The sequence below is a fragment of the Acinonyx jubatus genome, chromosome B3 (genome assembly GCF_027475565.1).
Source record: "Acinonyx jubatus isolate Ajub_Pintada_27869175 chromosome B3, VMU_Ajub_asm_v1.0, whole genome shotgun sequence".
In the NCBI taxonomy this organism is placed as follows: Eukaryota; Metazoa; Chordata; class Mammalia; order Carnivora; family Felidae; genus Acinonyx; species Acinonyx jubatus.
In genome coordinates, this window is record NC_069386.1 from 46,695,028 (window position 1) to 46,720,669 (window position 25,642).

Consider the following 25,642-nt stretch of genomic DNA (forward strand, 5'->3'; position numbering starts at 1 on the left):
CTGACTCCTGATTTGGACCCAAGTCATGATCTCATAGTTCCTGAGATCCAGCCCCACAATGAGCCCTACATCAGGCTCTGCGATGACAGCACTAAGCCTGATTGGGATTCTCTCTCTCCCCATCTGCCCCTCCCCTGAGCGCTCTCTCTCTCTCAGAATAAATAAATAAACTTAAAAAAGAAAAAAAAAAAAGAGAAGGCCCTCTCTCTGGATTATCAGAAGACAAAATTGCTGATTTGGCCTCTCAAGTTATTACTTTGCAATTAACGTTCACGCACATTATAAAATATTTAATATGAAAGCACAGTTCAAATATTAACTGACTACTATATTCATGTCAGCTTCAGTGTTTCTTTCACAACATGCTTTTTAAAAACTTTCACTGGGACACCTGGGTGGCTCAGTCGGTTAAGCGTCCGACTTCAGCTCAGGCCATGATCTCAGGGTTCAGTTTGTGACTCTGAGCCCTGCATAGGGCTCTCTGCTCTAGGCACAAAGCCTGCTTCAGATCCTGGTCTCCCTCTCTCTGCCCCTCCCTGGCTCACGCTCTCAATCTCTCTAAAATAAATAAATATTTAAAAAAAGAAAAATGAAAAACCTTTTACTAAAACCTTAAATGTATTCTACATACACTACACATATTCTTTGTAACTATAGCATTAACATTTAAAACATACTAGACAGAACAATTTCTTGTTAACAGTCACTAAACAGTTCAAACAAAATTTTTCCTGATATAAAATGTTACTATTAAAATATTAGACAGGTATCCTGCTAACACTAAAGTACAATGAAACAATCTTGGTTGTTTTCATAAACAGTATTTTAATTTTTTGTTCAATAATTATTGCTTATGTTTCAGCTGTTATTTTGAAGCACATTAACTCTGTAAACATAATACAACATACTAATATACTTCATATATGCCATATCATTACAACCAATTTATCTCTAACTTGATAAATAAAACATTTATTTTAAATGCTTAGAAGGCATTTCAAAGTCACAACTTCAACTATGTTCTGAAACAAAAACCAGTCTTTATTATTATCTCTCCTGGGTTTATCTTTCAAATATATATTTAAGTATTAACTTTTGAAGATGTTAAAGTCCAAATGTGAATCTCTTAAACCACAAATATAAATCAGAATACAACCTATCAGACTACAAACAATAGCTTTTCTTTCCAAGTGCCACAAAATATTTCTGTTCCCTTTATAGTACAGTTAATTTAATCTCATTAAAATGTAATATCATTAAAATGCAAAAATGCCAACTTTTTAGAAGTAAACAGTACTGATCATGCCAAGTACCAAAACTGCAAAGTAATAGATTCCACAGCTATTTAACATTGACTAGAGTCTGAACTTCATATAAAGTAGCAGCTACAAGAGTTTTCCTCCTCTCCCTCTCTTTCAGATGACAGAAGAAAGCACTGAGAGAGAAATGTTTTATTCGGAAAACACAAACCACATTCCATAGCCTCTATCAATAATTTAAATCTTAATCTCAATTATTGAATTATGGCACTTTGCAAGTAGACATCAAAATTTAAGTATTGTATTGACCTTATCCTCAAAAACATATCTAACTTAGGTAGACTAATATTACAAATCCAAATTCTTTTTCTGTTATCAAAGGTAGTCAAATATTCTCAAAAAACCCAAAGACAAATTATTTAACACAAAACAAATTTTGAACACCTTTTGTTCCTTCCAAAGTAAGTCTATCCTGCTAAGTATTCCATAAGTCTTTTCAGAATTATATTTAATTAACATATCTTATAGGTTACCAACATTTCTCACAGATATACTAAACAGAGACAATTTTGTCACTTACTCTAGGTTAGGCCCCCTTTTAAAAAAAAACTGTAGACGTGACTTAGTAAATCAAGTAAAAAAAGACCTTTTGTGTATAAGAATATACAAAGTAACTCACTTGGTTCTATAGTCAACAGTCTCTTTTAAAAACTTTTAAAACTAATTTACTCCAAAAGATATGCAGGAATTCAATAGATTATAAAATTGCTGGTAGATTTCTATTTCTGGTTTCTGCCATAATAAATACCAGGGGTTTAAGCTGAGCTGCTTTTTTGACTTTAAAGATTTTTCCACAGTCAGCAACTTACAACAGGACATACTGTAATACCAAAATGGAAACTACTTAATCAACATTTCCTCATGGAAACACAGATCATACATAACAGTCTATAAGGGCAAAGTTTTATTTTAAAAAGTAGCATTTAAATTTCATTGAGCAACACAAGCTCAATCTTTCCCCCTGGTTCTGTCAACATATTCAGTTAATTTTAGTCAACACTGATATTACACACACCAGAAAACTGAAATGTAAGCAATATAAGGCAATTTATTTGTAATGCTGAATAAAACCACACTTTCATTTTATTAGAACAGAGGTCACTGGTTTTCCAGTCTTATAGAATAAATATGACCTTGTGCTCATGCTATGGGTTTTTAAAATTCTCTCTCTATAAAAATTTAAGCCATGTGGAAAAACCCAACAGTATATGAATCATCCAAAACACAAATCTTTCAGATTTCAAGTTTCAAACTGCAGTCATCTATAGCATCACAAAAGGCTGACAAAAGATTGAGAACTGCTGGGCATAATTTCAAAATGTTCCTCTTCCCTTTCTGTACACTCTGTAAAACATACAGTTTAAATTAATAAAAAATAAAAACTTCATACCTGAAATTCCCTCAGCCTCATAGTTGGTCCTGGTTGGCTTAACTACATACAACCTCTAAATTCCATCATTTAAAAAAAACTGCAGGAAATAACTTTTTAGTCGTTGAGCTCCACACTTATACAGGAAAAATAACTGTTCAGAATTAAATAGGTTATAGAATTCCTAAGCTTTATATTCTAAAAGGAATAGTAAAAAATAGATTTTATTAAGTAGGCATCATAGGGTAAATAAAGATAAACCGTACAGGCAAGCTTTTCTTCACTAAATGCCATCTATTGTATAATCTTAAATTACATGGCTCAAGTTTTTAGTATTCTTTTTATGGAAATAAGACCTGTAGTTACAAGCAAACTAATTTAGCTTTTGGTATGAAAAAGAAGGGAATTTGATAATACCAATTTGCTACCATCTACGGATATGGATAAACTAACCAGGTAAGCCAAAATAAATCATAATACATATATGAAGACTGGTAGACCCAAGGGAAGTAATATTAATTTGGCCCTGACTCACACTTTTAAACAGTCCTTTGCAATACTCTTCATTCAATTGCCTCATTCTTTAGTGCTTCCTCTTCACAATGTCTAAGCTTACTTCCTAAGAGCTTTCTTCTTGCAGGAATCAGCATTTATTGACCTCACAAAGCACACACAATTGCTGCTGTCAGCAAAGAACACAGAGTTTGGAGAAAAAGCATTATAGAAGCATTGGAAGGGTATGAAAGTGTAGCTTCTCATACAGTAATGTTTGTAAAAATCTGGGACCTTAAATTTAAGAAATACTGAAGATTGTGAATATTGCAGAAGAAATAACATTTCAACCCCAGACTTCATTTCATCTGATTTCATCTGACATTTAGTTTATACAACAGAGTAGAAAGATAATTTATACTACATTTACTGGTACTTACACAGTTAAGCAATATGAAAGCCTGAGTATTTTTTACAGTGTCTTAGAACAATCTTACAAAGGTTTTTACAAACACAAGTGCAAGCCTCCTGAGGTCATCTGAGATCTCATGGGGTTTTTCATAACAGGAGAGTGTTAATCCCCATTGCCCTGCCTATTTCCAATATGGATCATTAGTTTCTGCTTACCTAAATTCCTATTACCATTCCAACTGGCTCATATATTCGTCAATTCCTGTCTTGAACCACAGTCCATGTACTAATTATTAAACAGACAAAATGAAATGGCTTCTTTGGGTGCCTATATACTATCAAAAACATTTCATACCACTTTAGGATTAGTAAAATAGTAGTTTAAACCATATTCTAAGTGTTTAAATATTTTTACTATTATTTTGTATGGCACAAGGAATATTCTGATTGCAACTTTACACCGAATTTCTAGATTTCATCTGTCAACAGAGTTTGTTAATGATGAGCTTAAGTGCTAACAAAGCTGTGAAACTACAATTAAGGTTTCATTTCACACCATATTAGTAATCAAACCTGAGCTAGCACAAGGATGAAACATAGCTAAATAGACCCAGTTCACCACTCCCTGTCCCTACCATCCACATCCACACACACATTCTCAATCTCTCTTTCTCTCAAACACATACACAAACATAATATGCACATGCTTCTCTAAATCTGTGTATGTATATGTATGTGTACATATACTACATAAATTTGTTTCTATATATACACATCATCTCAACCAGACACATATATAATTCATAAAGATCAAAACGGAAGAGAAGTATTATCTTTCTTCATAGGTGCTATAGGTGCTATAGACCTTGGGAATATTAAAACAAAGACGGAGAGACTCAAATCCCTTATTCAAAAATTCTAAAATACAGGGCACCTGGGTGGCTCAGTTGGTTGTGTCTGACTCTTGGTTTCTGCTGGGGTAATGATTTCACAGTTTGTGGGTTCAAATCCCACATCAAGCTACACACTGTAGTATGGAGTCTGCTTGGGATTCTCTCCCCACACCTCTCTGCCCCTCCCCAGCTTGCACTCTCTCATCTTTCTCTCTCAAAATAAATAAATAAACTTAAAAAAAAAATCTAAAATCCAAAAAATTCTGAAAACCAGTTTTACAGAACTCATTTAGTGGTAAAACCTGAAATGAACTGAAATGAGGATAATTATAATCCTCATTTTTCCCACTCAAAGTGTATGTCAATATGTTTCAATTGAGAAACACTGATGTATTTGATTATAAGGTTCTGCCACAGATCCGTCTGGGGAATGTTACATAATATATAGTATATACTGCTATTTTAGTTTTTAAAATTCAAGAAATTCTGGATTCTAAAGCAAATCCAATTTCAAGGTTTGGGGGCAAAGGAACTGTGAAGTTATACTTTTATATGAAAAAAAAATACAGTTTAGGGGCACCTGGGTGGCTCAGTTGGTTAAGCATTCGGCCCAAGTCATGATCTCAAGGTTCGTGGGTTCAAGTCCCGTGACAGGCTCTCTGCTGACAGCTCAGAGACTAGAACCTGCTTCAGATTCTGTGTCTTCCTCTCTCTCTGCCCCTCTCCCTCTCATGCTACTCTCAAAAATAAACAATAAAAAGGTTTTTAAAAAAAAATACAGTTTATATAATTATCTGCTTTCCCTCTACAGCTTTCATTAACGGCAATCTTCCATCAATTCTAAAGGAAGGGAGGGAGGAAGCCACAATAAGGTTCATGTTTTTAACTCTTCTCTTTAATGCTTATTCATCTCTCTTTTGCCAGGAATGGTTTACCCTGGACTAGAGGCAGCAGTAGCTGCCAAAGGATGAACAGGAGAGACAGAAGTAACAGAAGAGGGCTTAATACATAATAAAGTTCAGAAAAAATATTCAAGCCAGGAATCTTGAGAATTTCCCTATTTTCAATGCTATTATGTCTAATAATAACAACCTGCATTAATAACAATGTTTTATTTCTTTGACTCTGCTTTCAAATATGTCATCTGACCTTCATATTCTATAGTCATTCTACAGTCACTGTATATAATTCATTTGTAATACTGGTACATATTTTAATCCCAGACTATCTAAAACCTACAACATATCTAATACCTACCCCAAAGATAATTCAGAAGGCATATCTATAGCAAGAAAATCAAGCAATGTATTATAAGATATTATATAAATAATTTTTCCATTAGCAGTTACATTGGGATTAGATGAGGTACTATTAACCTCTCAGATAAGATTTTGTTTTCCATTAAATCAATTTAAATCACTAATCAAGAAGATTCCATTTCATCTGTTTTCTACAGAGAACGCATTCTTCTTCCCGGAAATATAAAAGTATGTTCTATATAATCAAAATGTAGACATAGAGATTTTTTCTTTAAAAATATAATAATAAACCATTTAAAGTAGTAATGTGTTTTAATATATAGTGAAGTTAATTTTGCAAATTTGTCTGAAACTGAATGACTTAGCTATTTCATTCACAAAGGCAAATTAAGCAGATAGTACGTCACTGCAAGGGGAATCGGCTCCAATTCAACAAGCTAATTACTGATCTTATGGAAATCTGTAATTACATTTGCATTAGATATAATCACCATAAATCAGCAAAAATTTTGAATTTACCTGTATGTTTTAAAGCATAAAGATCCTAAGCCTTGTTTAGACCTTTTTTAAAAATATTTTTAAAAACTGATTATTTATTTATTTTGAAAGAGAGCAACGGGGGGGGGGGGGGGGGCGGGGAAGGGGCAGAGACAGAGAGACAGGAGTGAGAATCTCAAGCAATCTCTACACTGCCAGTGTAGAGCCCTATGCGGGACTCAATCTCTCGGACTATGAGATCATGACTTGAGCCAAAACCAAGAGTCAGGCACTTAACCAAATGAGTCACTAGGGACCCCTACAGCTTTTTAAATACATTAGCTACACATATAAAATGTGATTACCTACATTAAATTTATTTTAGTGATAGTAACCAAGAAGCTAAAATTTTGGATTATTCAGCATAAAATCATGGTTTATCTTCTCCATTTTTTTTTTTACATTTTTATCAGCTCCATGCACTTACATGTGTCTTGCTTACCACCGTACCTCTAAAGTCTACATAAGTGCCTTGAGCTTAGTAGACATGCAATAAATATTTGCTAAATAATGAATAAATTACATCTAAATTTAGAACGGGTAAAAACTATATATATAAACTTTCTGTGAAAAAACTACTGTTTGAAACTTATTTCAGCAAACTCTGATGAATTTACTGTCTTATCAAATGACTTATATACAAGTTCATGTTGTTACATGAGTCACCATTGGTCCTCAATTTATTACTGAAAATACAAAAAGATGAAGACTGGTAGCTCTAAACATAAATCCAAAAAAGTGATGACCATGTCATAGCTTAATCTTCCACAAATATCAAAAACTAACTTCCAGTTCTGAGTATTAAGAATTGAGGTAACCGGGGGCGCCTGGGTGGCGCAGTCGGTTAAGCGTCCGACTTCAGCCAGGTCACGATCTCACGGTCTGTGAGTTCGAACCCCGCGTCAGGCTCTGGGCTGATGGCTCAGAGCCTGGAGCCTGTTTCCGATTCTGTGTCTCCCTCTCTCTCTGCCCCTCCCCCGTTCATGCTCTGTCTCTCTCTGTCCCAAAAATAAATAAACGTTGAAAAAAAAATTTTTTTAAAAAAGAATTGAGGTAACCGAATAGTTTACGGAACAACTATCTATTATGTGCCTAGTAATATGCTGTGCATCCCAAATACGTATATAAATAATATCTATCCTCAAGAAAAGCACAAATGTGAGAGTACAGCCATAGGAGTAAATAATCAAACATGACTGGAAGGATGAATAAAATCTTACAGGGAAAAAAAAAAAAAGACTGAAATTGGAAGTCATGTTCACAGATGAGATGATAACTAATCTGGTTGACACAGGAATGTGGAGTAGGATATGGGTGTTGAGAAAGTGGTAAGCCCAAGGTGTCAGAGAAAGGCATTATGAATAGAGGGCACAGTATAAGCAAAGGCACAGAAGAATACACACAAACGTGCACATGCACACACATACAAAAGAGAAAGATAATAAAACTTATTTGAAAAAAAATGACAGTAAACTATTTTGACATGGACATCCCTTTTCATAAAAAAATTCTTATAAGAGCCTTTAACAAAATAATTTAACCAAATATTATTTTCTTAGAAATCCACAATTCTAGGACTAGCACAAAATTTATGAATAGCCCAGGAAAAGTAACTCATTCTATTATCTAAAATACATAGAACAGACCTTATTTCCTTTGATGTTTAAGCTTACGTCACCAAATGAGCAATAGCTTCAAATCCTTACCTCTCATTTTTACCACTCCCCATGAACCTTATGTCATGTCACTTATTCTAAAACTCACAAAATTTCAATTCTTTCACAGCTATTATTCTTGTCTTTCAAAAAGGACCATAATTTCCTTAAAGGCAAAAAACATTTTTTTGTGTGTGGCAAAAAACTTTTACTAGTCTTTACATATCCAAAGATCTAGAATTATAGTGGATATTCAAGTAAATATTTCTTGACTAAATGTTTGAGATTGGGATTTTACCTTTTTAAAACACATGCTACTTTAAAATATACTTGATATTATATGAACTTGTAGCTTTTCATTCTAGTTGACCATACTATCTAAGAAAACAGTGAGAGTTAGTCTTTCAAGAATTTGTAACCTGCATCCTGTCATCATAACCTGGCATCGGGTTTGATTATAACCTTGTCCTTCACAGGTAATTCTATTAGTCAGCTAGCTTAACTTACAGCAAACACAGGAGAGACCCTAACAGTAAGGTTTGCAACCTGGAGTTTATACATTAAAGCCAACATTCTAAATAAAATAATGCAACACTGAAGTTTAAATGTTTTTATACTTTGCAATTCTCATACAACCATGAAAAACTAAAGAAAAATGTAAGATATAAAGATTCTTAACTTTTCTGTAGAAAGGCACAAATAGAAGACATTCCAAAATATTTACTGAAGGAGTAAATAAAATAAATATAACTGAAATTAAAAATACACTTAGACTATTCTGATAATATTCAAAAACATTTGGTGGGGGAAAAAAGTATTTGGTGAGCTTCAGCAAAAAAAGGAACTAGAGCATTCTTTTCATGACTGAAGGATAAACATATAATTGTAAAGGTGATTATGTTTGGCACAACAGGTAGTAATCTGTGAACAGACCTGTGTATTTTTAAAAAAGGAACAGGTTGAGATAAACACTTGCTAAGAATATGTGTAATATAATACACAGTACTATAAATTTGAGAAGTATAAAACTAAGAATATTTCCTTATAAGGAAGGGAATGAATTCATTTACTAAAAAGCTTCAATTATATTACAAGTATACCTTGCTTCCAGAAATAAAAATGTTCCTAGAAACTGTCTATAAAGTGATTTTAATAGAGAAAATTCTCATTAATTTTAAAAACAATTTTTAAATATTACAAGACAGAATTTAAAAGAGAATGAAAAGGGTAAAAGATTAAAAACAATGGAAAAAAATCCATGGCAAAACTATTAAAGAAATAACACATTCTGTGAAAATGAAAATTTTCTAATGATTATTTAGATTTTTAGTCTTTGAGACTTTCATTCTAATCTTTTCATTCTACTGATGGCTCCAAACCAAGCCCAACTCTTTAAAAAAAAAAAACAAAAAAAAACAGCTTTTAGCTTCTAGACCAGTTTATTGCAACTGATTATTTACCCAACAGCCCTGGCTATAGCTGGCTAAACTGGTCTTGATTTGCTTTGGTTTTGTTACCCTTTGAAAATTCTGAATGATAAAGAAACTTGGGCCTACTGTTAACCTGGGTAAAAGAAAAAGTACCTTCAAAAAAGGATTATATAATTTACACAATAATATAACCATGAGCCTCTGAAAATACAGCCAGTGTCCATTTCCACTCAATCTATACCATGATCTATCTATGGAAGGAATATATTACACGTAAATGAAAGGGACCTGAGTTTATTTATCCAGTTTTCTTTTTCCAGCAAGCCAGATTGTTGATACATAATTACTATCTCAGAAGCAGTAAAGTCTGTTCTTTTAAGCTGCCATGATATAAACACTAGAAGCTTCAATTTTGTTTCAGATGCTACAGAATGTATAATACCTGACTTTAAAATGCATGAGCCAACTTTTATTTTTACTGAACTAGTCATCACTGATTCTTCTACATTGTTATTTCTAAGAACTCAACAAGTCCCAAAGTGTTTGACTTAAAAGGTGGCTGAAATCAAAGGCATAGAAAACTCAGTTTGATCCTGAAAACTAGACCAAGAGTTCTGTACTTCATCATGGAATCATGAATTGCATCCAACAGCTGTTCCCTCACTGGCTATTTTAAACCATTTAATATGATCTGTAGCAAGACTAATTCTTTTCGAAATAAGCATGTCAACACTTATACCAAAACTATGCTGTTCTTCAAAATTGTCTCCTTGAAAAGCTTAATACTTATTTCACTTATGTTGCCACTTTTCAAATAATTTCAGAACTTTCTTTCCAGAAATATCCATCACAGAAAACTCACTAACCACATAAAGAAATCACTATCATTACTGTGTATAGATTAATACCCTTGACCTGGCTTTTCCAACTTTCCTTCTGATTAGCCCATCTATTCCCATATTTCCTTAAATCAAACCCCTGTCTTTTTTTTTTTTTTGATTTGTTAAATCAATACTGAGAATTTATTGGGTGGGAGTGAATATTTAAGAGACCCAATAGTATGCATGGTAGAACAAAAGAAATAGATCTGGAAGCAATCATTTTCAGGATTAGTTGCTAGGATCATAGGTAAAAATGTGCTAAAGGTCATGAGTAAGTATTTTTTTAAAAAAACATAAGTTGTATAATGCCATACTTTCTCCTGAAACAAACAAACAAACAAACAAACAAACAAACACCTTCCAAGCCAGCTTTTCCAAGTCAGCATTCAGGGGAATTAGAAGAAGGATGTTTCCAGATGTTAACTACAATCAATATTCTCTAAACTCTGCCCATCTGGAGATGACTTGTATCTTACTTCCTTTCCCTCCAACACATTCCATAGTCCTTATCACTCTGCTCATCATGCCCTGCACTAAGATTAACTTCCTCCACAATAGTCAGTACTCTAAACTTAAGGCCAGCCTAAACTACTAAGAGTACTCAAATACAAATGAATGATGCTCAATAAGTATTTCCAAAATTGGACTTTGGTGGAAGGGCTATGAAATCCCAAGAATTTCTGGTAGGCTAAGCAAACTCCTATCACAGCTGCTATTAGCACAGGTGCCCTTTTTATCCCCTACTTTCTAAAATGGTAGCATATTTTTAAGGATGTTGAGGGTCAATAACCAGAGCAGATGAGGACAATGTGGTCCATTACTAAGCAGTGTAACTGGATAACTCATTTAAATCATGGGTATGAAGAAAAATCTGTATTTATTAAGAAAACAACTAAAAGCTCATTTTCAATAAATAAAATTTAAACTACTTAATTTGGTAAGAATTAAGTTGGATGGGAGAAATTTCTTTTGTTTTGTTCTTGTAATGTTATTTTCATAACCTGAAAAAACAAGATATCATTTTACAACTCAATATATTAATATGCTACATGTAAATATATACACATTCTTGCCAAACTATAAACTCTCCTTACCTGCTAATGGGCAATTAATTACATACATGTATATTCACTTCTGATTGTTTTACCTCAACAAAGTGATTCAAATTCAGTTATTTAAGTAAGGCATACTTTGAAAATGAGGTACCTAAAGATTATTAAAAAATATGTATGACACAAAGTGGAGGACCAAACAGGTGCAGAGGTTTTTGCAATTCAGGCTTAGGAAAGAAAATTAAAACAAGGCCTTAGAAATAGGATTCTTATGTCTGATATGGGAGGGAATTTGGATTTGGAAAGAATATTCTGATCTAAGTCAGAGAACTCAGCTATGCTTCTGCCTTAAGTTTGAAAAGTAGAGGATCAGAAATTATCACGGAATTAAGTGAAGATCTTCCAATGTTTCTTCCTTACTCACACATCCAAGTCTGTCTCTGGGTCCATAATGGGATAGGAGGTGGCAACAATTACTTTTAAGGAATAATATCAGAAAAGTAGTAAGCATCTGAACGAAGAAGACATAAACCACTCAGTTTGCATGAGGTAAAATTGAATATAACCACTCCACTGAAACATTGGGAGAGGGAGTCTTGAAACGGTTTGAGTAACCAGAAATAAATAAAATAATAAACAAATAAAATAAACAGAAAAATAACTGAATGATGTTCACGTAATTAGAAATGTGTAGAATTTTCATAAATTATTTGTTTAGAGTCTTCTTTGTTTTGGCTTAAAAACCATGACACTGTATAAGGACTTGTGCTTGTTTGCAATTTAAGTTGCCCAAACCTGTTTTTCCCCCACAAAGTTAAGTTCCACAACTGTAAAGTCACCATGGGATTTTCAAAAATACAAGCTTCAAAGTTCCTACTTTGTAAGCTTTTAGATACATATTTTCATATTTCTATCTTTTAGCAGTTTGTGGATGTACACTTGCATCCTAAGATCTAGTGTGACAGAATCTTTCCCAATTACAAAGAAAAGTAAGAAGTAGTAGAATCCAAATACATATTATACTAAAAATATCCACTCTGTTAGGAATTGATTTCTTTAAATAATCATTAAAACATAAAGCTCTTAGAAGAAAACATAGGCAATAATGTCTTTGACAAGGGCCACTGCAACATATTTCTAGATAGTGTCCTCAGGCAAAGGAAAAAAAGCACAAATAAACTATTGGAACTACACCAAAATAAAAAGCTTTTAATATGCAAAAAATATAAAGAACTTACGCAACTCAACACCAAAAATCCCAAATAATCTGCTTTAAAAATGGGCAGAGACCCTGAATAAGTATTTTTCTAAAGAAGATACACAGATGGTCAAGAGATACATGAAAAGAAGCTCAACATCACTAACCATTAGGGAAATGCAAATCAAAATCACAATGACATATCACCTTAACACCTGTCAGAATGGCTAGAATCAAAAAGACAAGAAATAGTAAGTGTTGGTGAGGATGTAGAGTAAAAGGAACCCTCATGCACTAGCAATGGGAAAGTAAACCATACAGCCACTGTGGAAATCAGTAATCAAAATCAGTAATCAAAAATTTAAAAATAGAAATACCATATGATGCAGTAATTCCACCTCTGGGTATTTACTCAAAGAAAACAAACACTAATTTGAAAAGATATAGTACCCACATGTTTAATGCAGCTTTAGAATAGCCAGGATATGGAAGCAACCTAAGTGTCCATCAATATATGAATGGATAAAGAGGATGTGGTACATTTCTTACACACACACACACACACACACACACACACACACACACACACTGAGCAATATTACCCAGCGATAAAATAGGATGAGATGTTGCCATTTGCAGCAACATGGATGGCCTTGAGTATATTATGCCAATAAGTGAAACACATCAAGCAGAGAAAGACATGGAATCTAAAAAACAGAGCAAGTGAATACACAAACAAGCAAAAAGCAAAAACAGACCCTTAAATACAGAGAATAGGTTGCCAGAGGGGAGAGTGTTGGGGGAATGGGCAAATGAATGAAGGGAAGTAGGAAACACAGGCCTCCAGTTATGGAATGAATAAGTCACAGGGATAAAAGGTACAGCATAGGGAATATAGTCAGTGGTATTGTAACAGCATTTTATGGTGACACATGATAAGTACACTTGTGGTGAAACAGCATAATGTACAGACTTATCAAACCACCATGTTGCACACCTGAAACAAATGTAACTTTGTATGTCAACTGCAATAAATAAATATAGATAAATAGACAAATAAATCTACCGAAAAATAATAATTAGAACATTTTGAAATAAGCAATATTATGCATTTCCTATGGTGATGTAAATTTTAAGGCTTGATTCTTTAATTAAAATGTTCTGATTTGATCAATAATAGTTACATTAATATAAGGCAAGGAATGCAAATTATTGCATTCCACCTAGTTCACATCATTTTATTTTTAAAGAAAATCTTAATTTAAATGCTTCATTAAAAATTTTTAAAGAAAATCCCAGCGATAACTTCAATTTACACTCAAATAGATTATCAAAGGCTAAACATAATAGTATTTGTGGATATAAATGAATCTATATTTCCTCTTTTTATTAATTTATTCTAAACTAAGAAACTTACACATAATTTATGAAAACTCATCTCTCTTTTCTAGTCTTTGAACAAAAATGAAGACAAGTATTAAAATCATTCAATATTTATAGTTACCATACTGATCTGGTTGGAAGAGTAATTGGAGGGGTTATGTTTTTAGTTAGATTTAAAATTATACACATTTATTTTTAAAAATTTTTTTTAACATTTATTTTTGAGACAGAGACAGAGCATGAATGGGGGAGGGTCAGAGAGAGGGAGACACAGGATCTGAAACAGGCTCCAGGCTGTGAGCTGTCAGCACAGAGCCTGATGTGGGGCTCGAACTCACGGACCGCGAGATCATGACCTGAGCCGAAGTCGGCCGCTTAACTGACTGAGCCACCCAGGCGCCCCTATATACTTATTTAAAACAGAAGATACAGAGAGCTGGGAGAAAAAAGATACACGATATGAAGGAAAAAGCTAAATGGCACCAAGAGGAAGCAACCAGACATGCCCTCCTATTCCCCCCTCAAAACATAACAAAAGGCAAGGCCTAATCAAAAAGTCAGTACTATGAAAAAGGTAGGGATGGCAGGGGAGAACTAGGTTAGATTTAAAAAGATATGAGGGGAAATAATTAAAAATGCAATGAGTCATCCTGGATTGGACCCAGTCTGGACAGATCAACTGCAAATAGTATTTTTCAGAAAACTGAAAAAATGGGTGTACGTGTTGGGTACTAGATCAGACAAAAATATGCTGACGTGGAAAAGTACAACAGTTAGCTTAAAAAAGCATATACCAAAATAACATGTACAATAGTATAATTTTAGTAAAGAAATCCACGTTTGTGTATGTGTGTGTGTATATATATAAAACATACAGAAAAACATCTCAAAAAACATACACTAAAGTATTGATGGTGTCATCTCTAGGTGGTAGGAATATGGTACTTTTACTTTCTTATTTTTTTTTAACTTTCTGTAAGTATTTATGCATGTATGTACTGCTTTTGCAATGTTGAAAGTATAATCTGAGAAAAATTAATGTATATGCTTTCCTCCAAATCATTATATGAATGACATTTTAAAATTGGATTAGGATCCATAACTATGCCACATCATTCATTACAGAAATATACATATAGTAAATAAATAATATATATTTATCAGCCACCTTTCTGAAGAGTAATTTTAGTGATGGGTGTTTTAATGTAAAGTGCCAATAGAAAAAATTAAGTAGGAGACTCACTCATCTAATAACACAGTCATCCAAATGTGAGCACTTTATTTAATAGTAGATGACTTCTAGTCAGTGGCATGTATCTGTCTCAATTGAAAAACAAAATAATCATTTTCAGATTTCCCAAAAGAACTTCAGAAAGTAACCTAACTTTAAAGCATAAAATGTCTGGGTGCCAAATAATACAACCTGTAAGCTGACTTGGAGAAAAAAATACACAGACATGATCATACAAGTAACAGGCACATTTCCTCCACATTAATCATTTAATAATGACTTACAAAATTAAATTTGAGTTAGTATTAAAAAAATACCTACTCAATCAACTTTATTTTAAAAAATAAAATCTAGTAGAAATAATATGTGTACAAAGAATGCGTATGTATAAAATTATAGCTTCAAATATTTGAATGGAAGTTCAAATGTTAAATACAAATAGAAAAGTAAAAATACAGAAATGCAAAACAATGTACACAGAAACAACCTGATAAAAAGGTTAAAGAGAGCAATAAGTAATATAATAAAGGACAATACATTTAAAAATTACACAAAATTTATGTTTACATAAAAAGAAAACAAAGATCAAGTCTCAAGAAAAAGACATGTGCTCCTAGGCTGGAATAGTAGGAAAACATCACAGTCTTTCAAAAATAAAGATTACACTAAAACTGAAGGCAATCTAGGCAGACATGTTTGTATGAATTAACACCATGTCCCTAACCCTAATGAGATGAGACATGGGTAGCCAATCCACGACTAGTTAATCCACTGGCTTAATAATCACCAAATGCTCTCCTGCAAGTTGGACCCAAGAGTCAGATACAAAGATAGTGGGTTAAGCTGGAGGTCTTAAGAATTTGGGCAAAGTGATAAGTAAAGGAAGCTGGTCTGTAAAAGGAACAGGAGCAAAAAGTACATATCCACCTGGGAGCATGAATTTAAGAGATTATATGGTCCCTACAGGAGAGAGAAAACTCTGTTCCTATTTTTCAAGCCCTGTAAGACCTAACTATATTTGTTTAATGTTGGATTCCCAAGGTCTAAATATCTTTACTTGAACCAGCCTAAGTGGGTCCTTTTTTTTTTTTTTTTTTTTTTTTTTGCCAACATGTAAGCCTTTACTATAACAATTTTACACTCCCATGGCTATTTTCACTCTCCACAACCAACAAAAAACTTTTAAGGTTTCAATTAGCATCTGTATGCAGGTAACTCTAAAGGCCTAAAAATGCTTTTCTAAGCACTATATATGACAAGTATCAGACATATGGAAACACCTAGCACTATGAGAAGCTATCAACATAAGATATTAGTGTACTACATTAAAATTAAATAGGTAAAGTCAATAAACACAGCAGAAAGGATATAAGAATCATGAGAATAGAGAAGTTTCATTAGGAGGGCCCATACCATTTGCAGTACCTTTTTTCACTTGGCTTGATGCTCTTGAGATTCAACCATATAAGCATGTATTAATATTTTGTTCCTTTTTATTGCTGAGTAGTTTCCCATTGTTATGAATAGGGTTACAATGAACAACAAAAAAATTGTATACACGTTTCATTTCTCTTGGATAAATTACATGGAGTGGGAATGTTGAGTCATATTTAGGTAAGCATATGTTGACTTTATAAGAAAAGGCCAAACTGTTTTTTCAGGATGGCTGTACCATTTTTCATTTTTGCTTACAACACAGGAGTTCTAACTGCTCCAAGTCCTCAGGAAACACTGAGAATTATCATTTGTTGTTGTTGTTATTGTTGGTTTTAATTTAGTCATTCTAATCAGTGTGCAGTGTTATCTCACAGTGGTTTTAATTTGCTTTTCTCTGATAATAATGTTAATGACATTGAACAAGTTTACAGGTGTTGCTGGCCATTCATAGATCTTTCATGGAATGTCTCCTTTGATCCTTTTTTTTTTTTTTCCAATTTGGTTGCTGGGTTTTTTTATTATATAAGTTATTCATATATTACAAGACCTTTTTGAGACATAATATTGTGCAAATTAAAAAATTCACAACATTTAGATGGTAATAGCAACAGTGCTAAGAATTCTTTTAAATGTTTACTTATCTTGAGAGGGGGGAGGGGCAGCAAGAGAGGGAGAGAGGCTCTGTCAGCACAGAGCCTGACGCGGGGCTGGATCTCATGAATCTTGAGATCATAACCTGAGCTGACATCAAGAGTCAGATGCTTAACCAACTGAAACACTCAGGAGCCCCAAAAGAGTGCTAAGAATTTTGATGATCTCCTTTACTATCAAGTGACAAAATAACAAAGTAGAAATATGTAAGTATTTTTGGTTGGTCCCTTCCCAGTCATACACTTTCTTACTCTCATTCCTCCAGCTATTATATTACTATTCGATGTGTTTCTCTCAGGCACATTCTGCTTCCTAAAAATACTTCCAAAAATACTCACAGCATAGGTCAGAGTCTATTTCCTCTATCATTCCCCATTACTCAGGAATGCATAATTCACAATAAGCAAGTAATACTTACTGAATGACTCAAGGTATGAACTACATTAATCAAAAGGACTTTTGTTTAGGAGCTCAGAAAAGTCAATGGGAGAGATATTTTAAATAAAATCAACAGAAAAATTAGTAAAACTGACATATAAAAAAAGTGATTCTATGAAAACTTCAAATACTATCCTGAGTAAATATTACTGTTTTCAATAAACGTTATAGGACAGTAGCTTCTGACCCTGAAGACTCAATTTTAGAAATATAAGGAATGAAAAAGTAAATGAAACTGCTACTGAACACAAGAAGCAGAAGTAGGAGTTCAAAAAACATAACAGTCAAAAGTCAGTGACCTAAGCAAAATCTCAGCAAACCAAAATTGAATATTCTGTAGGATAATTTATTATAACAAACTAAGAACTCAAGGAAAAAACCCATGTTCTAAAATGCCTAGAGTTATGCTGTACAATACAGCAGACAACAGCCACCTGTGCCTGATTATATACAAATTTTAATAATTAAATTAAAAATTCAGTTCCTCGGTGGAACTAGCCATATTTAACAACACAGATTAAAAAAACAAAAACAAAAACTTTCATCACTGCAGAAATTCTATCAGACAGTGCTGGCCTAGGTTATTCACCAGGACCAACGAAAGAGTCTAAGGGATTCTTAATCAGATTTTTTTTCTAGGAAAGAAACAGAGCATTTTACTTTAGTATTTTATTATCCTTATTCAATACTTTAAAAAAAAAGAACATATCATGCATATATAGACAAGTAATAGAATATAAATACTATCCCTAGGAGGTAACAACAACACTGATTTAATCTTTATTATTCCCTTGCTATTTAAAAATAATTTTACTAAATATGTTTCCCTAAAAATATATTGTTTTGTTTTGCCTGCTTAATTTTACAGGAGGAGAACCACACTTTTTCTTTACGCCATTTGTTCTTTTCACTATTTCCACTTACTCTGAGGCTCATTCTCATCCATCTAAATAACACTGCCATTTGAGACACTACAAAGAGCCCAGGTTTTTGTTTTTTTTTTTTTTAATCTTTTAGAGAGAGAGAGAGCACACATGTTCGTGTGAGGGGGGAGGGGGTAAAGAAAGGGAGAGAGAGAATCCCAAGCAGGCTACATGCTGTCAGTGCAGAGCCCAACGTGGGGCTTGATCCCACAAACCATGAGATCATGACCTAAGCTGAAACCAGGGGTCAGACGCTTAACCCACTGAGTCACCCAGGTGTCCCTGGAGAGTCCAGTTTTGGTCAGAAAACCTAGACCTAAACCAATGCAATCATCTCCAATGTATCAAAGCTGTGCAAGTTACAAACGTAAGGTAAAGGTTTCAAATGATTATCTATAAAACAAATGAATGTGTTCTCATACACATTTAACTGCTCATAAACTAAATGAGAATAACTTTCTTATTATGCATCAAAGACAGATCTTAGTTGCTATACACACATATATCCTTTCCATTTTTTTTTTTTTTTTTCATTGTAGTGCAGTGGTTATCAAAGTGGTTTCCTCAACTAACAGCATCAGATCACAGGGGAACTTGTTAGAAAGACAAATCCTTTGCCCCAACCCAAATCCACTGAATCAAAAACTCTGGGGACGGGGTCAAGCTATGTTTAACAAGCCCTCTAGGTGATTCCGATGTGTGCCAAAGTTTAAGAACCTCTAGAGAAGTATCTCAACAATCAGTATATGCAAGATGTTAAACACATGTACAAACAGAAATTTCTAACAGTTAACCAATAAACTCAATTACCAAAATTGATTAGCCTTTTTTCCATTTGTTGAATTTTACAAACTTCAGCTTACTCTCAAATATTACATCAAAACAACTTAACTGGTCAAAATACAAAAAACAACAAAGCTACCATCTTAACTATGTATATATACTTAATAGTTTACTTTCTCTCTCTCTCCCTCAAACCTCCCCCATACACACACACACACACAGTTTTTATTCTGAGTGTCCAATTTTTTAGTCATCTTCTAATTATGGTCTCGCTTTTTTTTAAACCACTTCCCCCATATGCACCTTGGCCAGTTGCCTTTCTTTGGCAAAATACCAACTATGTGTCCTTTTCTGATTTTTCTATTTCTAAACAGGGAGGGTTTTTTTTTTCTTGACAACTTTTAAAGGCTCTGTATATATAAAGGCTCTCAACCCATTGTTATACATTGCAAATATTTTTCAAATGTGTAGTTTGCCCTTATACATTTTAACTTAATTTATACAATATAAAACTCACATAGCCAGGCTATTATTACCCAGATTTAACAAATGTTAACATCATATTCATTTCAGACTTCAAAACAGAGTATTACAGGGATGGGCTAAAAGGGTGATGGGCATTAAAGGAGGGCACTTGTTGGGATGAATAATGGGTGTTATATGTAAGTGATGAATCACTAAATTCTACTCCTAAAGCCATTATTAATTATATTATATTTTAACTAACTTGGATTTTTTAGGCTTAGTTTTTCTTACTTTAAAATCAGACAAATAGTCAAATTTATTTTTCTGAAAATCTAACATATGGAAAGTTTCGAACATATGTAAAAAGATTTTAATTATTATCAATCTCTGTTCTCCTTTGTTTCCTCTGTACCAGGGGTCAACAAACTTTCCATAAAGTGCCACATAGTAAATAGTTCAGGGTTTTGTAGGCCTATGGGTCTCTGTTTTCAATCACTCAATTCTGCCTTTGTATTTCAAAAGTAGCCATAAATGGTAAGTAAATGAATGAGTGTGGCTATGTTCTCATAAAACTTTATTTACTAAACAGGCTGCCAGCTAAATAACCTGTAGCGTATAGCCCCTGATCTACATCCCTCCCCACTTCCTCATTCCTGTATTATTTTGAACAACCTCCAATATAATACTTCATCTCAACTTTAAATATTGCTGTACCTCTAAAAGATATAGGCTCTTTCTTTAAACATAATTACATTATAATTACATGAAAGAGTTAACAAAAACTTTTTAATATAAATATCCAGTGTTCAAATGTACAATCATCTCATAATTTTTAATTTTATGATCTGTTTGTTTGCATCAGGACCCAAATAAAGTCCAGGCATTTCATCTGCTTGATAGGTCTCTTAAATACCTTTTAATTTTCAGTAGCACAGCTGTAGCGCATTAAAATTGTTTCTCCCAAAAAACTTATGCCCAAGTCAACATCCAGTACCTGTGGATGTTACCTTATTTGGAAATGGGGTCTTTGCAGATATAGTTAGGGATCTCCAGATGAGACCATTCTGGATTTAGAATGGGACCTAAATCCAATGACTGGTGTCCTTATAAGAAAAAGGGGAGAGAAATTTGAGGTAAGAGACATAAGGGAAAAGCCTATGTAAAGATGGAAGCAGAAACTGGAGGTATGCCGCCACAAACCAAGAAAGAGTAGGCGTCAAAAGAAGCTAGAAGAGGCAAGGAGTATACTTCCCCAGAGCCTTCAAAGGAAATGTAACTCTGCCAAAACCTTGATTTTGAACTTCTGGCCTCCAAAACTGTCAAGAAATAAATTTGTTATTTTATACCACCCAGTTTGTGGTAATTTGTTATGGAAGCCCATGAAACTAATTTACGTATCCAACAGAACTTTCTGCAATAATGTTTTATATGTATATGTGTATATATATATGTATGTATGTGTATATATGCATATATGTATATACATAAATGTTATCTAATTATACTATATATACATATTGTATGCATACAAATGTTATTAATGGAGGCCCATGAAACTAATTTATCTATCCAACAGAACTTTCTGCAATAATGTTGTATTTGTAACACTATATATGTAATAAATGTTATATATCTACAGTATCCAACATGGTAGCCACCGGCCACATGTGGCTGTTGAGCACTTGAAATGTGGCTAGTGCAAATGAGAACTTCAATTTTTATTTTTATTTAATTTTAATTATTTAAAATTTCAAAATGTGTCCCTTCATGTTTTTTTTTTCTTTGAGATTTTTACAGGGGAGAGGGAAGAAACTGATAAGCTGTTCTGTAAAGTTTCCCAAAGTCTAGGATTTTTCTGATTATATCTACTTGATGTTATTTAACATTTTCCTCTTCTATATTTTCTATAAGTTAGTGGTTGAATTTAGATGTTTTACAGACTGAAGTTCAATTCTTTTTTTTCTGGGAGGTGGTGAGCAAGATTACTCCAAGGGAGTATTTTGTTTTATATCAGGAGGCAAATGCTGTGGCTGTTTTTCTCCGGTGTTAGTACCCAAAATGTTCAATTACATTCATCAATTTATTAGAGCTTACAAAATGGTGATACTCTAATTTTGTAATTCCCTTCCCAAATGTTAGAATACTTCTATAAAAATAAACTTTTCATCTACTGTTATCACTGACCAAAGGTACAGTTCTTATAGGAGAGACAAGTTAAAACACTCAAATCTTTCCATTTTCCAAATTAAAAAAAAAAAAAAAGGTTTATTAGCATCCTTCACCAAAATGACCAGTAAATTTTTAAGAGTCACTATGAACTGATGTACTTAAACATATATGACATGTCTTAATCCATTGTAGGTACTATCCTTATTAAAGCTCAAATTTTCCCATTTTTAGCCAGTAGGAAGCTATTCAGATTGGACCCTGAGTCTTTAAGTTGACAAAACTCTATAGTCTTTGACGCTTCCTTATTATACAGTATGACAAGATGTTTCAGGATTATTTTGTACATTTCCTGCCTCAAATAGGAAACTGGCCATTTTCCTTAAATATCTGATTACTTTTAATAATAAATTAATGTGTAGAGACTTCACTTAAATGCAAAAAAAATATTTTTTACACTGAATTCTAAACTTATATTAAAATTATTATTTACAATTGGCTGTGTGTCAGGTATCTGCCATAAATGCTTAGAACTGTCTGATATTAAATAGTAGTAATCAAAAAGCCAGCTTTTTGTTACCACCATTTTATTTTTTAACATTTTCACACAGGTTGTAGAGAAAGACAGATTAAATAATTCAAGTTTTTTAGGATGGAGTCTAATAATTTGAAATCACAAAAAGTAAATTACTACATAATTTATTGACAATAATTAAACTACCTACAGTTCACACATTTTTTTTCCTCACAATATAGGACTATGATTATATAAAATCCACATGTACGCTTGTATTGCCGGAGGCAAATCTTCAGGGTAAATTGCCAGAAGCACAATTGCTGGGTCAAAAAGTAAATGCAAATGTAGTTTTGTTAGATATTGCCAAAGTCCCTTTTATTTTCTTATACCAATTTGCATTCCCACCAGCAATGCACAGGAATGAGTCGCAGACACTTTAGTTATGTGGAAAAAACTTATTAGTCACTACACACAGGTAACTCACTTCTTTTAGAACTTCACTGAGATATAATTTACACACCACACAACACACATGTTTAAAGTGTACAATTCAATACTTATTAATATATTTACAGTTGTACAACCATCAAATCACCACTATCAAATTTTAGAACATTTTCATCACATAATACCTTCAAGAAATCAATATCCATTCAGTCACTCTCTTTTTCTCCTCCAATCTACTGCCCATTACCTGTTCTGCCCCAGGCCTAGATAACCATTAATCTACTTTTATAAGATTTTTTTTAATGTTTTTTATTTATTTTGAGGGATGGAGATAGAGATAGAGATAGAGAGAGAGAGAGAGAGAGAGAGAATGGGGGAGGAGGAGAGAGAGAAAATCACAAGCAGGTTCTGCACTGTCAGCACAGAACCCGACTCAGGGCTTGAACTCCCGAACCATGAGATCATGACCTGAGCTGAGATCAATAGTCAGATGCCTAACCAACTGAGCCACCCAGGCACCCCATCCATTAATCTACTTTCTATCTTTACAGATTTGTCTATTCTGGACATTTCATATAAAGGAATCATATTATTATATGTGCATGCATATGTTATTAAAGGTGAAGTTTTTGTGAATGGTTTCTTTCACTTACCATGTTTTCAAGGTTCATCTACGTTGTAGCATGCATCAGTACTCTTATTTCTTTTATGGTCGAATAATACTCCATTGTGTGGATATACAACACTATACATTGATTAGGTGACAGACCTTTGGCTTGTTTTGTGGCTATTATAAATAATGCTGCTAAACACTCATATACAAGTATTTGAGTGGGCATGTTCTCAACTCTCCTGGGTATTTACTTAGGAGTGGAATTGTTGGGTCATATGGTAACTCTATAATTAGAGAAATCATGCTGTTTTCCAAAGCAGTGTGCACCATTTTACACTGCCACCAACAGCATAATTCATTTTTAAGCTTGACTTATATTATTATAAATTGTCACATCACCTTCTATTCTAGCTCTAATAACAAGCACAAACAAAATAACTCTGAATATGATGACATATAATCAGGGCCATGTTGAGTTCAGATTAGTTAACTTTCCTTGTGGCATCATTAATCTAAATATTAATCAGCAATGCATATACATAAGACTGCACAATGTGATGGTTATGAATTAATGTGGAAAGTTTGTATTTGTATAGGACATAATAGTTTCCATTCATTCTAAGTATTCTTTTTCATATATTCCACAGATTAAATGTCCCCATAACATTTCTCACACAATGCCTGTCTTACACAAACCACAGTTAATAAGGATTACTGTTATTTAATTATTGAAATAATTTCGGTCTTTCCAATCACCTGGCCTTGCCCTCACATGCCTTAAGCCAGAAGACTATGACTTGCTATGGAAGGAAGAGAACAAGGGAGAGTTAGTAAATACTCAGTTTCCTATAATCACAAACAGAATTCCCATGTTGTAGTCCTGCTGTCTTGGAAAAGGTTTGTATTCCTTAATAGATGCCTTTAGCCTCTCAAAAGCGAGTCTTGGTGGGAAAGACCATGAAGTTTTCAGTAAGGTAGGCCCAAAATGGGAAGAAAAGGATGGGAATTCCCACCTCTTTCTGATCTCAGAGATCTGTGGGAAGAAAAGAAGGGATCAAAGTAGCTCAGATAATAAACTCTTCTCCTCTTCCCTAGCCCTGTTCTTCTGGAAAGAAGCCATTTCTTGAGCTGTTCTGTACCAAACTGGCGTATACTCATATCAAAATCCCAGTCTGCACTGCTATCAACAAAGTATGAAAATACTTCTTACCTCACAGCTAATGGAGTATTTGTACTTTTACATTTTTACCAATCTCAAGTGAAAACTGGCATGTCAATGTAAATTTTAACTTGGACTTCTCTTATAAGTGAGAGTGAATATATTTTCAAATGTTTCAAGAAAATTTTTATAGCTTTTTGTGTGAACTGTCCAAATCTTCTGCCTAATGCGTGTCTTTCAATTTGGTCTTTTCTTTTCACCCTCTATTTTTAAAGCTTTTTTACATAGGAGGGATTATTAGCCTTTTATCAGTGATAGATAATGCAAATATTTTCTTCCAATTTTATATCTAATGACTCTGTTATTAGTAGGTGTGATCTTTTTGTAGGTTTTTTTTTTGCCATACAAAAGTCTTCTTTTATATTTTAACTGAGTCAAATTTATCGTCTTTCCTTTTATTGCAACTGGATTTTGAGTCACAGAGAAAACTTCCTTATACCCAGGTTACAGAAGAATTCATTCATGTTCTGTTTGATAGTTTCATTCTTATACTGAGATCTCTAATCCATATGCAGTCTATTTTTCTGTGTGATATGAAGCATGAATTTAATTTTATCTTTTTTTCCAAATGGCTAACCATTTAGAGGGTGCCAGATTTATCATGTGCCAAATTTCCATATGTTCTTGTGTCTCTATCTCAATGTTCCTATTCTATTACACTGTTCTGTTTGCATGATGTTAAACAAAATTCTAACCTGCAAAATGAGACAGATTAGTTGTAGTTTAAGATCCCTCCCACTGTATATCTAACTCTTAAAAAGAAACTTATACCACACTCATAGTCACCATTAAGTGACCATGCTAAAACTAACTGGTCTAATGACATAAAATTGGTAACAATTAGTTATATAAATAAGTCAAGTCACATTAGAA

At 33.3% G+C, this 25,642-nt stretch overlaps 1 protein-coding gene across 7 annotated transcripts in view; it reads right to left on the reverse strand.

Moving 5' to 3' along the window:
* The window catches only part of TCF12 (transcription factor 12), a 376,180-nt gene that overhangs the window by 290,303 nt on the left and 60,235 nt on the right, over positions 1-25,642 (reverse strand). The window contains exon 1 of one of the 7 annotated variants that reach the window (XM_053223972.1): positions 1,939-6,329. The exons of the other annotated variants lie outside the window; for them this stretch is intronic. The gene's annotated coding sequence lies outside the window, so the exon portion shown is untranslated. Of the gene's footprint in view, positions 1-1,938; positions 6,330-25,642 lie in introns of those variants that run through there. 7 annotated transcript variants of the gene reach the window in all.